The following is a 14,476-nucleotide window of genomic DNA, read 5'->3' as shown; positions in this document are numbered from 1 at the left end:
CCGTCAGGCTCCATTAATGTTCACAAGTCCTGACAGCTCTAACGTTAATACTCACACTTGCTGATGGAGCCACACAGCAGGTTCAGACTGCTACCTTCTCCTCTGAAACTCATGCATTAGGGTTTCTTCCATGCTTGCAATGGGAAACCAAGTCTAAGAAATATTAAACACAGAAAACTATATTACAATGATGTCAGGACTGGCCAGAAACCCAGGAGAAAGCGAGGAATGCCGAGTGAGAGCCCAGTGGTCTGCGGCAGGAATCAGGGCTGGGGTAAGAAGCCACAGCTGAAACTCTCCCTCCTCTTCTTCAGCCTTCAATGAGAAAAGAATCCCAAGGCACCAAGAGAAGTTATAAGCCTCAACCTATACAAAGGAGACAAAACTCCACCCCCCCACTGAGGAAAGCAGACCCGCTCTGGACCTGAAAAGTCACCAGTATATGGCACCCAGGACAGGTAACGTAACGTAGGAGTGTAAACCATGCGAGGACAGGCCATACAAGTACGCATAACTACGTATTAGGGACCTGCAAACAGCTCAGAAATTTCATTCTTGCTCAGCAGCAACTGGTTCGCATGCATTCCTGTCTCAACCATAACTGTATCCATCAAGACTCTTTGTGATTTAAACACACACACACACACACACACACACACACACACACACACACACATTACAGAAACACTCATTCACATTCATATATTTTAAAAGACAACCATAACATAGTAAAAATGAACGACATCCTCTTCATTTCCCAAATGAGTATCTCTAAGTTGCCACCCAGGACAGCATGGCGTGTTCTACAATGTGAAGCTGTGGGGGTAACTGTTACCGGCAGCGTGGCTCCAATTATACTTGAGTATTAGGATCTGGCTGGACAACTGGAACCATAGGTGGTCTCATCTCTATTTTTTGTTTATCCAACCTCCTCCTTACAAATGAAAGCCCTGTCTTGTTGGGACAGATTTATATCCCATACAACAAATTCAATCTGAACACACTAAACTGGATCCAACTTAGGGTTCCACTGGAGAGTCACAAGAAAAATTCGGTTAAGACTCTGTCAAGACTCCTCCCGACCAGCTGTGTGCATGTTTATATATCACTCAAACGTATTGGAATGTAGGGACAGATGGCATGATGAAAAGATCAGGGGTTTGGGGGTCAGACAGATTTAGGACCAAATGTCTGGTTCACTCACTTCTTACATATGAAACTCAAACTTAAAACATGTTATTTTACTTTCCTTTTACCAGAAAAAGTGAGGATAATTGTACAACCTACATTACAGAGTGGATATGCAGATTGAGAAAGATCGATAAAGGACCTAACCTTACCCTGGCACAAACAGGGTGATTGTTATTATTATGATTTTGATCTTGTCCTCTGTTTTGCATTGTAACTTCAGTCAGGATAAGGGGTCCATCTCCTACTTCCTACCACCTTAAAGGAGTATTCAATGAGTATCTTTAACAAACTGGTAGTATTAACTGACAAAGTCTATGGTGAGCTGAAGAATAGTATGTTGTTTTTTTTCACCATAAAGCCTTTAAAAAGTAACGAAGAAAAGGTGTTCCTTCCAGCAATAATTATAAAAACAAGTGCCAATTATTCTACTGAATAATTAGAGGAACAAATGCAAATCCTATGTGTTTGCATTGTAAACCATTAAGTATGGTGAAAATAAAATTAAATAAAAATAATACGGGTATCAAGTCCATATTCTGTAAAGGAAAGTAATGATTTTGAGGCTTTTTAGATTCCCTCCCCACCTTAACCCTGTGGAGAGTAATAAAAAAAAACTTTCCATACTACGTGCTATTATTTTTGCATGCTGAAACAATGCCTGGGCAAATGAATGCAGGACATCGGTGTGCTGTGATTCCAAGGGGCTGGTCCACAGAAGCCAGAGCAGAGGGTTGACAATGGAAATAAAATCTCTGCCTTAACAGTGCCACTGGGGCTAGATGAAAATGGTCTTCCAGAACTTGATTAAAACTAAATTGAAAAAGAACATATTTGGCTAATATTACATTAGACTAAAATATAGAAATGAACCCTAATACTCTTGAAATCTAATAAGAAAGAGCCATCTCAATTTCCAAACTTTCAAAAGCATATTCTTTAAATGCATCACAGATCAATTTACATGGTACTTTTGCCAATAAGCAAAACCAAATCCCAGGTTCCAATTGGCTTATATTGGAAAGTGTGAGAGCAAATGCTAGAAAATGCAATTACTGCAAACAAACTCCATTTTCTCTCCTCTGAAGGGAATTTCAGAGAATATTTTATTGCCATCAAATAATATTTCTAAAGGCATCAATACACAATTCTATTTTCTCTTCAGAGTCCCTACTCACTGTATAATCTAATCCACTCTACAGAAGATCTTGAAATTTAGAGAGGAGCCTACGAAAGGGGATATTACCTTGCACACACATCCTATGTCAATTTTAATAATTTGCACTCTGGACAGGAAGCTGCATACAGCAAAATTTAGGGCCCAATAAAATTGACTTCTCCTATTTTATAACTCAAAATTTTAATGAAGCATTTCAAGAATAAAATTTTAAAAGAAATCTCTCAGGGAAGGTTATTTTGATCAATAGTGACAGCAATGAGATGGAGGGAATGGAGACCACATTCATTTCCTCTTCCATTTCTGCTTCTCCACCACCCCTCAACTGGAAAAATTTTCTAATAAAAACTCCAGATAATCAGAAGCTACACAGAAGACTTCCTGGGGAGTGCGGAATCATGAAGTCTCCTACTGATAAGGTTTCTGTTTCACGGAAACACCAGTTCCAACAGTCTGATCTCTTTCCTTCGGAATAACTTGTGGCCTAAATACCACCAGCCTCCCCTCTAGGAAGAAGGAGCTTAAAGGATGCTGCAGGAGAATTCCTCAGGAAGAAAGGACTTCTGCAAAGTCCATCATGGCATCGGGGGCCCAAGGTCTCTTTCACGTTCCACATTTTTATTCCTTACCCATATGTTATGATCTGAATGTCTGTGTCCCCCTAAAATTCATAGGGTGAAATCCTAATGCTCAAAATGATGGTATTTGGAGGTGGGACCTTTGGGAACTGATTAGGTCTTGAGGGTGGAAGCACCCATAAATGGGATTAATATCCTTATAAAAGAGCCTCCTAGTAGCCCTTTCCACCATATAAAGGCACAGTGACAAGGAGGTATCTACGAACCAAGAAGAGGGCTCTCACCAGAACAGGACCAAGCTGGTATCCTGATTCTGGACTTCCCGGCCTCAAGAACTGTGAGAAAATAAACTCCTGTTGTTTAACTCACCCAATCTGTAGTATTTTGTTGTGGCAGCTCAAGCAAACAAATATACCTTCCTATAAAGTACACTTTGTTTAACCTATTTTACGCACTGAAGCTGAGGTAATCTTATATGTGTTTTTTGCTTCAAATATTTTTTTATTGATTTCAGAGAGGAAGGGGGAGGGAGAGAGGGATAGAAACATCAGTGATGAGAGAGAATCACTGATCGGCTGCCTCCTGCACGTCCCACACTGGGATCGTGCCCTGACCGGGAATTGAATAGTGACATCCTGGTTCACAGGTCAATACTCCAACCATTGAGCCATGCTATCGGGACTGAGGTAATCTTATAATACAGATCTCATCATGCATATTCCCTCCACATATTTACACACTCGGCAACTTTAAAATCTTCCTAAATTCCCTATTTTTGCCTACAGACAAAAGACCACACTCCCTGCATGGTGTGTGCAACTTGTGGGATCTGGCCCCCTTCAGCCACCTCCAATCATATCTTGGGTGGCTCTGAGCGTGCCAAGTGCTTGCAGTCCACAGAATGAGCATTTGTCTACAGGGCTCTCTCTCCCACTTGACTAAGACCTCAGGAGGGTCAGACTCTATCCCATTCATCTTTGCATTCTCAGCAGGCTTTAATAATTACTTATCAAATGAATTAATAATTAAGAAATAATTTTATCCTGGCTAAGAATCATGTGATATGAGTAGCTGTATTTGGATTCCAGATGGCCTTAAAGTGTTACAAATCCTATTTTTATTTATCCTAGGATGACACCAATTATATATCCATTGCAAGGTCTACTATTAATTTGCAATGGAGAAACTAAATCTGATTTTTAAAATCTGTTATAAAAGGGCTTTTTGGGAGGGGAAGGCAGATGGAGGAAAAAATATTGGCTTGCAATAGTAAAAACTCAATTTTGTTGAAGGAGTGAACAAATGAATAAATAAATGAATGAACGAACTATAGGCATCACACAAATAATGTTTCGATTTCAAAAGAGAAGGGAATTACTGCTGTTGCATGGGTTAACATTACTCATTTAAAGATTTTTGCAGCCTTTGTTCCCAGGATTGGGTAGTTCAGAGGAGATAATCAATAGCGGAGTTAATGGAATAGCCATTCATTATTTGAGTAAGTTGCCTGTATTTCTTCTTTGTTGTATCCCTTCATCTGAAAGTTTTCACCCCTAGGCCTCTCAGGCAAATCACTGCTGTTTTGACAGCTGGCTTTGCAGAGGCCACTCTTTACAAATGAGCCTACTGCCCTGGCCAAACAGGTCATGTGTGTGCATCTTCTCAGGCCCCCAGTCACTGGGTCAGCTGAAAGAATCCACTTGAACATACTTGCAGGGCCAGCTCTTCCCTTTTGCTTCCAACCGAAAAAAATCAAGAGGCCTTTGACATCTTATTCTAATTCCAGGCGCGCTGATATTCCAACGCTAGAGAGTCCTCAGAGATCAGAATCATGCCTTCCATGGAATGGAAAACTACCATCCAGCAAGGCTATAGGACTCCTCTAGGTCATCCAATGAGTTAGCTGCAACATGGAACTCCTTTACCATGTCATGCAATTACACAGCCAGAGTTTTTGAGTCAAAGAGTGTTGAAATGATTTTCTTTATAGATCAGGAAACTGAGGTTCAGGGAAATGGAGAGCCTTTTCTAAAGACCATGCCCACAAGCATGAATCCTGACTCCTAAAACCAATCTGCCACTACCTGCAAGTCCTGTCCAATAACCCACAGGACATATGGCCACTCATTTCTTCTTATCTCACAACACTCAGGACTGCTCATGTTCATGGTTGGGATACTCATTCTGTTCTATTTTTAAACCTCTACTATTATAGTTGAAGACCATTTTCTTTCATTTGACCCATGGACAAAGCATCTGTTTTGCAACCTTAACTGTGAGCTTAGAGTAACTTAGGATAACAGAAATGACCTCTCTGGATCCAGCCACTGTCCTCCCAAATGCTCCCATCTCTGACACTATTATTGAGGCACTTTTGATGAAATTCAATGATAAAAATCTTCCATAAGGTGAACATCCCAATTGCTACTTATTTTTGTCCATCAGTAAATAAGGGGCTATGTTTGCTTATTCTCGGCCAATGTGGCACCCCTTTTCATGTCAAATATCTAGGTGGTTTCTCAAGGTTCTGTAAAAAAAAAAGGTCTTCTAGACAATATCTTCTTATAATACATAGGTTCATCCCAACCACAGTATTTCATTTCCAATCGTCTCTGAAACACTACCAGCATTTTTCACGAAGGTCATTCTTCTTCCCATGGGAGGTTAGGCCAGTATCATTGATTCTTAAGTGCTAAAAATGCAGGTCAAACATTTTGAAAAAACAAAAAACTATTTTTTTATATTTTTAAAATGAATTCCTTTGTGGTGTTTTGGCTAGAAATTGGAGATTAGATACATTAGTAGGAAAAAGAAGCACAGTGTATTTTTGCAGGGTCTAACATAATAATTCACAACTGAGAACTCCAACCACCACTATTCAAACTCATTCAAAGCTTGTGAAGTTGATTCCTTACTAGGAAGATCTGGCCAGATTTCAATGCTTTGGGTTAAACTGTTCTTACTTTTTAACTCTGTCATGTGGCATTTCACTTTCAACTCCACATTCTCAGATTCACCCACGTTGTGGTTTCCTTTTCCTGTTGGGCTCATTTCAAAGTTCTGCAAAGTCAAGTCATAACCTCATTTTCTAATCCAGCAACCTTGGGGAAACTAAATCTTATTAGGTTCCATGAAATCTCATTAGATCCCTGACCCTTTCAAAAGTCAGGATGAGATTTGATAATGAAATGGGGTTCCAGAATGCCCATGAAATGATCACAGTCTTTCTACAACATTCAACAACTATTCCCTGGGGACCTAGGGTGGGATAGGTAGTGTGTTGGGTGCTGGCTGGGAAGGTAATGAATGAACAAAATAGAAAAGGGTGTCTGCCCTTGGGGAGCTTACACTCAGCTGAGAGCAACAGAAAAAGAAGTAAGTACTTACTAACAAAGCTCAGATTATGATCATTGCTAGGCAGGGAATTAGCAGCTGCAAATGAAGGAGAGTAACAGAAGACATCTGATCAGCGGAGGTGAGTGTCTTCGAGGGGGATCAGTCAACATTTACAATCTTGTCCAGGCTTTTAGCAACAATCAGTTCAGATATGCAAGAAACAGACTCCCCTGATCATGTGTGACATAATGGAAGGAGGCAGGGAGCATGCACACACACACCCCAGAGTTGTTTACAACAGTATTCAAGAGGAAGAGGAATAGGATAGAGCAGCGATTTTCAACCGATGTGCCTCAAAAATTTTTAAAACATGCAATATCTGCCGTAACCGGTTTGGCTCTGTGGATAGAGCGTCGGCCTGCAGACTGAAAGGTCCCGGGTTCGATTCCGGTCAAGGGCATGTACCTTGGTTGCGGGCACATCCCCAGTAGGAGATGTGCAAGAGGCAGCTGATCGATGTTTCTCTCTCATCGATGTTTCTAACTCTCTCTCCCTTCCTCTCTGTAAAAAAAATCCATAAAATATATTTTAAAAAAACAACATGCAATATCTGACTATTTAGTTAGGGGTACTGACCTCTTTTCCCTTAGGTTGTCAAATTAAAAAATGACAATAGGCAACACAACAATAGCTGTCAATGTGAATGAATCAAAATTATGCCAATTTTTTTTGTCTGATTGGCAAAAAATATATTTTTGGGTGTGTGGCAGAATTTTAGTAATTAGTCTATATGTGTCATGAGATGAAAAAGGTTGAAACTCGCTGCTGTGAGCAAAAGAGAAAAGTGCCATTTTTCAAGTGGAAAATAGGAAACAGGTAATAAGCATCTTAAAGTGCTACCCCAGGCTGTCTCAGTCCCCAGCCAAGCCATGCCACTGTACTTGTCCCTGAATTGCAGCAAGTCATACCACATGGACTCCATTCTAGGAAAACAGTAGGCTACTCGCTCCAAAGTTCAATGCAAAGATATTTCATTACCAGACTCAAAAGCAGACAACTGTGGGTGGTCTACTCCAACCCTCACCCCAGCTTTCCGCGACAGCAGAGCCCCTAATTTCATCCATATATTCATCCCTGGAAAGCCATGTGCCCAAGAAAGGTGTGCCTATGCTTACACCCAGGGGGGTGGATCTTAATGAATTCTATTTCCCTTGTCAGTGACTGGTTTAAAGAGATGTGTGTCACCCAATCCTAGCCAATGAGACATGAGGGGAAGTCCGCTGAAGGTCTCCCGGGAAATGGTCACCACCTCTACAAACAGACAAAATAATAAAGGAATGGTCCTCTCTTTCCACTGAATATTGTCATGTCTTCATAACAAGCCCGGAATTTCAACAGTCACTCTCCAACCTCAGGGGCAAGGTTAACATGTGAGAACAGGAGAAAGAAATACCAAATACCCTGGTTCCTGAAAATCATCACTGGGTCCCTGAATTACAGGACCCTAAAAAATGATTTACTCCTCCCAGCTTCTTATTATCTGAGATACTAAATCCCTTGTTATTTAAGCCATTTTGTTTCTTCGAGCCAAAAGCCTCCTTACTGATTTAACACACTGTGTTTGCCCTTCCACATGCTTAATTAATACCATAATGTCTCTCCCAAACAATGCTACTGGTATACCCCCTACTCCTCCTGACAACAGCCTAGTAAGAGATCCTGAATCGTGATTTCTGCCTCCGGCAGGGACACTCAGAGTCCCTGTAAACAAAATAAATGATGATGACAATTAGGAGGATTAGAACAGATTCAAGTAATACTTACCCTCTATTGGGCAACTGCCCTAAAAAAAATGTATATAATCCACTTAATCCTTACAACAGCCCTATGAACTAAGAACTATCATCTGCTTTTACAGATGAGGTAGATGAGGTACACAGAGGTCACGATGAAAAAGAACAGCTTTGCTAAGGGTGATGAGAGCATGCAGACTATATCCCTGAACTTGACAACTGACACCATCGTAAGCCAGAACAGGGCAGTGAATTGGCAGGAGAGCCACAGAAGAGTTCATTAAAGTTCCAATTATTTGCACGCACCAGTAGAGAACCTAATTCAATAGGTCTGAGCTAGATTCCAGGAATCTGAAGTTTGAACCAACTGCCTGGTGTTAAGCAGTCATGTTTAGGAGATAGGAACTTGAAACTAGAGAAAACTGAGCTGCCCAAGATTTGTGGGACATAATAAGGTAAACTGAGCTGATCCATTAACTCCATCAGATTGGTTCGATAACCTTAATTCTTTATAGCTTGGGATTTAGTGAACTTGTTTCCTAAATCCTATAGGATACAAAGAGTTCTGTGCGTTTTCTTGTCTTCCTGACAGTCTGATTCACATACTAGCCTCAACTTGCTTCCAAGATATGCCAAGAACATCCCGCAACAGCCTACAATGGGAAGAAAACTTAAAACTCCCACCACGCCTAGGTCACAGTCGTTTTGGGAACTTTCTAATACAGACACATGAAAGTGTGGATTGGCCAGAAAGAGTTAAAATAAAGCAGGTGGATGTGGTCACTAAGGCAGTTTTCTGTCTACCAGAGTCACAGAGCATGAGTGCGACCAAAGACAATGACGCTAAACTGACCTGCAAATGCATGGCACCTGAGCAACCACCTATTGCCCCACGCTACGACGTGGCAGTCACTGCCAATCAATCATAACATCTCTCCCACTGAGTCTGGATGTGCCAGGAAAATCCTTAACAAAATGCTTCTGGGCCGAAACTCTCACGAATAGAAGAAAGAGAAGCAAAAGAAAAATATTGTGTGCTCATTTTCCAGATACTCTTCTGGTGTATCCAAGTGTTGTTATTACTATTTCTATAGCTCCTCATGTTCATAAAGGGCACCTGGATAAATGTTTGCTGTATTTAATTTGTTGTTGTTTTTTTCCCTACTACTTTGGCCAAAGGATTCAGCATTTCCCTAACAGGAATATTAAACTCAGCATAGGCCATGAAGTCCTGGAACCAAAACAGTTAATTAATTAGCAAGTCACCAAGACTTAGCAAGAAGCAGGAGACATGGCTTAGGAAGCTGCCCATTTTTTCTTTTTTTGTAATAAAGAAAATAAAGACAGTAATTCCGAGAACGTTTATTAACCCCCCAGTATGGGTAACTGCCATCAGCTGTGGGTCTGTTAGTCTTGCATTAACATAAGCTACTGGATCTTGGTTTTCAATGGCATAGTAAATGCCCATGGTACTGCCGATAAGTGCTAACGCTGAGTTTTGGAAACCAAGCCGTGTCTAGCAAATGCTTTTAAAGGAATTTCATTCTCAATGGTTACTTGCCCAGGAGAAATTCATTTTATGCTAAAAAAAAAAAAATAGCAAAAAAGCAAACAAGGAGGCATTCAATTGAGCAAGCGTTTTCTTAACTCATTTTAAGATAATCTCTTGCATTCATCAACAATTTTTCCAGTGGGCAGAAGCATAGAAAAACACTTTGTATGGTTTGGCTGTATGCTCCGTTCTATATTGGTGGACAACCTAAAATAATGGAATGGTGATAAAACAAAAAAAGAAAGGCTTTATAACAGTCAGGGCACGCCGACCAATTTTAAATTGAATTACACAGCCTGCTAATCTTTATGATGGGATACAATTTCTTTCAACATTATGCATTATACTAAAATTTGCAGCATTTTCCCCTTCCCACTTCTTGAGCTGAGAGCCACCCCCACACACCTCCCCAGTGATAAAGCTTCTCTTGGACCCCAAAAGCATTGTTCCTGCTGCCTGCGAAGGCAGGGCACAGCTTGTGCAAGATTTCATTTTTATAGCTATTGTTAGTTCGTGTGCATCTGTATTTCACACCAGGGTATACACACAGTGTTATGAACACTGGGCATATTTTCCTAAGACACGTTTCTAAAGAGGATAGATTCAAACACACACATATGGTAAAAGAGGTTTTTAAAGCCAACAATGTTGAGGAGCTTGTTACATTTTAAAAACAAATGTGCAGAACACTGCAGGCCACATATCTGATGAAGCCAGTGCTCTTCAGAAAGAATGGAAGGGTTAGAATGGAAGGGACTGCACTGATGCAGGAGCCTGTCTATTTGGATCGTGTTTTTGCTCTTTTGATGTGTTTTTCTTACTCTTGGAGTGGAGAGGGGGCAGAGCTTATTCTGTAGGCATGGGCGAGCTCAGGCGTCACCCCTCTAACCCTGATGAGGAGAAGGAAGAACTGTCTTGATAAGTTCTGATCCTTCTTCCTCCTGCCATGGGAAAGGGAACTTCCAAATTCACCTAAGTAATATTTCTAGGACACGTGACCCTTCTTAGAACTTAAGCTCCTCCCCTTTATCTTAGAATATGGAATCTTACTGTGTGATGCATTGGGCTTATCGATATATATAAAAGCCTAAGCTACGGGTTGACCAGCCAACCAGCTGGTACCTATGATACACCATGACCACCAGGGGGCAGATGCTCTGACCGGTAGCTATGATGCTCACTGACCACCAGGGGGCAGACGCTCAAGGCAGCAGCTGCTGAGCTGCAGTGATTTGGCAGCTGCGTGCATTCTCGGGTGATGCACCCGGAATCAGAGAGGAGGGAGTCTGATTCCAGGGTGTGTCACCCAAGAACCACCCTCTCGCAAAACGGGACCTCTTGGGGGATGTCGGAGAGGCGGTTTCCCCCTGATTCCCGCAGGCCAGGCCGAGGGACCCCACCAGTGCATGAATCCGTGCACCAGGCCTCTAGTTGATAATACAAATAAAAGACATACCTGTATACATTGCCTTGTGAACAATTTCATGTTCCCTATCATGGAGCTATACCTATGTCTTCTTTAAACATGTGCAAGGCAGGCGAAGAGACCATACCCTATATAATAAAGGGGTAATAAGAAATCAAACGAAGGACTTGTATGCATGCATATAAGCATAAACAATGGACGCAAAACTCTGGGGGGTGAGGGCATGTATGGGTGTGGGGTGGGGGGGTAATGGTAAGATATGTACACATATAATACCTCAATAAAAAAATAAATAAAAATTAAATAAATAAAAAATAAAAATTAAAAAAAAATTAAAAAAAATAAACATGTGCAAGGCAGGCAAAGAGACCATACCCTATATAATAAAGGGGTAATATGCAAATTGACCCTCATGCCCTCGCAAAAGATGGCCACTCCTTGTGATCAAACATGGCCTCCACCATGGGGTCAAAGAAGGCCACCACAAGCTGGCCAGCAGGGGAGGGCAGTTAGGGGCAACAAGGCCTGCAGGGGAGGGAAGTTGGGGGCGACCAGGCCTGCAGGGGAGGACAGTTGAGGGCGACCAGGCCTACAGAAGAGGGCAGTTGGGGGTGACCAGGCCTGCAGGGAAGGGCAGTTGGGGGCGACCAGGCCTGCAGGAGAGGGCAGTTGGTGGCAACCAGGCCTGCAGAGGAGGGCAGTTGGGGGTGACCAGGCCTGCAAGGGAGGGCAGTTGAGGGCAATCGAGCCAGCAGGGGAGCAGTTAGGCATCCATCAGGCTGGCAGGGGAGTGTTTAGGGGGTGATCAGGCTGGCAGGCAGGTGAGCAGTTGGGAGCCAGCAGTCCCGGATTGGAGAGGGTTCAGACTGGGCTGAGGGACAACCCTCCACACCCCAGTGCACGAATTTCGTGCACCAGGCCTCTAGTATAAGGATAAAAAATTAGGTCTTATTATGAGAGTGTATGGCAAATGATGAGCTACAGAACAACTACCAGAAACCACACATAGTTTCTGGTTTAGATCTTTCTAGAAATTCTAAACACTCTATTAACTGACACTCTCCAGTCCCTGAGACACATAACGACTGCTGCTCACAGCACACAGCACACTGACTAATGGCAGTCATGACTGGCCCTGGTGACACCAATGCACACCGGCTCCCATGTACAGCATCCCTAAAACACTTGCATTTATCTCCAAACTAGTTTATGCCAGCTGGGCTTTTTACCATAATCACCTAATGGCATTGTGTATTCCTTAAAATGACGACATAGGAACATTAAAAGAGTGTATAAATTTGCTGTTGGCTAGGGAGTAATCGACACCACTTTAAAAAGGAAGGGGGAATGAATCATAAAAATCTAGAAATATTCTGCACTCAGAGTGTTTCACAAGCATCTTTCCATTCTGACTCACCAATACATAAACTAAAATGGAAGTGTGACAAATATGGTGAATTTTTGATAAAGATGATAAATTATGTGTGATTTTCCCAAGAAAGACAGTGCTGATCTCCAATCACTGTGAACAAAGAAAGGGCTTCGGCACGACTTCAGAAGACTGGCCAAAACATGCGCATCTATATGCTTCAAGTTACAATAAAAATGTCGAGCTACATGTTTATCATATTACTAGAGGCCCGGTGCATGAAATTCATGCATGGGTAGAGGGTGGGGGTATCCCTCAGCCAAGCCTGCACCCTCTCCAATCTGGGACCTATCGAGGAATGTCCGACTGCCCGTTTAGGCCCGATCCCGGTAGGATCGGGCCTAAACGGGAAGTCGGACATCCCTCTCACAATCCAGGACTGCTGGCTCCCAACTGCTCGCCTGCCTGCCTTCCTGATTGCCCCTAACCGCTTCTGCCTGCCAGCCTGATCACCCCCTAACCATTCCCCTGCCAGCCTGATTGATGCCTAACAGCTCCCCTGCCAGCCCGATTGCCCCTAACTGCCCTCCTCTGCAGGCCTGGTCCCCCCCAACTGCTCTCAACTGCAGGTCTGGGTCCCCCCCAACTGCCCTTCCCTGTAGGCCTGGTCGCCCCCAACTTTCCTCCTCTGCCAGCCTGGTCACCCCTAACTGCCCTCCCATGCAGGCTTGATCGCCCCCAACTGACCTCCCTTGCAGGCCTGGTCCTCCCCTGCTGGCCATCTTGTGGTAGCCATCTTGTGTGTAGGAGTGACAGTCAATTTGCATATTACTCTTTTATTAGATAGGATAAAGGCCTGGTGCACAGGTGGGGGCCGGCTGGTATGCCCTGAAGGGTGTCCCGGATCAGGGTGGCCTGGGCGAGGGGCCTGTGGTGGTTTGCAGGCCGGCCATACCCCCCCGGTGACCCAAGCAGAGGCCCTGGTATCTGGGATTTATTTATCTTCTATAATTGAAACTTTGTAGCCTTGAGAGGAGGCTAGGGCAGGCCAGGGCAGACGGAAAGCTTGGCTTCCTCTATTACCGGGGAAACCCAAGCCTCCTGCTCACTCAGCGGCCATAGTCATTTTTGTTAGGATTTATTTATCTTCTATAATTGAAACTTTGTAGCCTTGAGTGGAGTCCACAGCTGGCCAGGGTGTGTGAGAAGCTTGGCTTCCTCCATTGCAGGGGAAACCCAAGCCTCCTGCTCGCTCCGTGGCCACAGCCAGCTTGGTTGGGTTAATTTGCATAGTTGCTCCTTATTGGCTGGTGGGTGTGGCTTGTGGGTGTAGCGGAGGTACAGTCGATTTGCATATTACTCTTTCATTAGATAGGATGGGTTCCTGCTTTGACTAACTTTCTCATTAACTACCCTTTCCAGTCCCTGTGACAGCGTAAGGGGGCTTTGGCTAGAGAAGGAGCTATGCGTGCACCTGCTATAGTTGTGAAGATGGAAATTATTCCTGGTGCCACCTCTAACCCCAAGACTTTATCTAGAACAAGCATCCAGCCCCGCCAGCGTGACTCAGTGGTGGAGCATTGACCTAAGAACCAGGAGGTCACAGTTTGGTTCCAAGTTGGGGCACATGCCCAGGTTATGGGCTCGATTCCCACTGGGGTGTGTGCAGGAGGCAGCCAATCAATTATTCTCCTTCATCATTGATGTTTCTATCTTCCTCTCCCTTCCTCACTCTGAAATCAATACAAATATATATATAATACACACACACACACACACACACACACATATATATATATATATATATACATGCATATATATATATATATTTCTAAAAGAACAAGCATCCAGCTCTACCTGCACTACAAGAGACGTATGTGTAGTTTTGTTTCTCCCTGTTTTCATAGAAGAATACTAAGTTTTCTCACTTTCACAGTGCTAAGTACACAAGAGTAAAGATTTATTTGTCAACTCATATGTAAGTCATTTTTAGGCTTTGTGGTTATATTGCTTTCTGAATCCAGGCTTTCTATAAGTTTCCATGAAATGAAGAATAT

At 42.9% G+C, this 14,476-nt stretch overlaps 1 protein-coding gene across 5 annotated transcripts in view; it reads right to left on the bottom strand.

The window, feature by feature from the left end:
- The window catches only part of MPPED2 (metallophosphoesterase domain containing 2), a 173,155-nt gene that overhangs the window by 88,727 nt on the left and 69,952 nt on the right, over positions 1-14,476 (bottom strand). For 2 of the 5 annotated variants that reach the window (XM_079787845.1, XM_079787844.1), the window contains exon 2: positions 56-153. The exons of the other annotated variants lie outside the window; for them this stretch is intronic. The gene's annotated coding sequence lies outside the window, so the exon portion shown is untranslated. The remainder of the gene's footprint in view (positions 1-55; positions 154-14,476) is intronic. 5 annotated transcript variants of the gene reach the window in all.

Source organism: Cnephaeus nilssonii (genome assembly GCF_951640355.1).
Source record: "Cnephaeus nilssonii genome assembly, chromosome: 13".
Taxonomy (NCBI): Eukaryota; Metazoa; Chordata; class Mammalia; order Chiroptera; family Vespertilionidae; genus Cnephaeus; species Cnephaeus nilssonii.
Note: the sequence above shows the minus strand (reverse complement) of the source record. Positions and strands in the feature narration are given on the sequence as shown.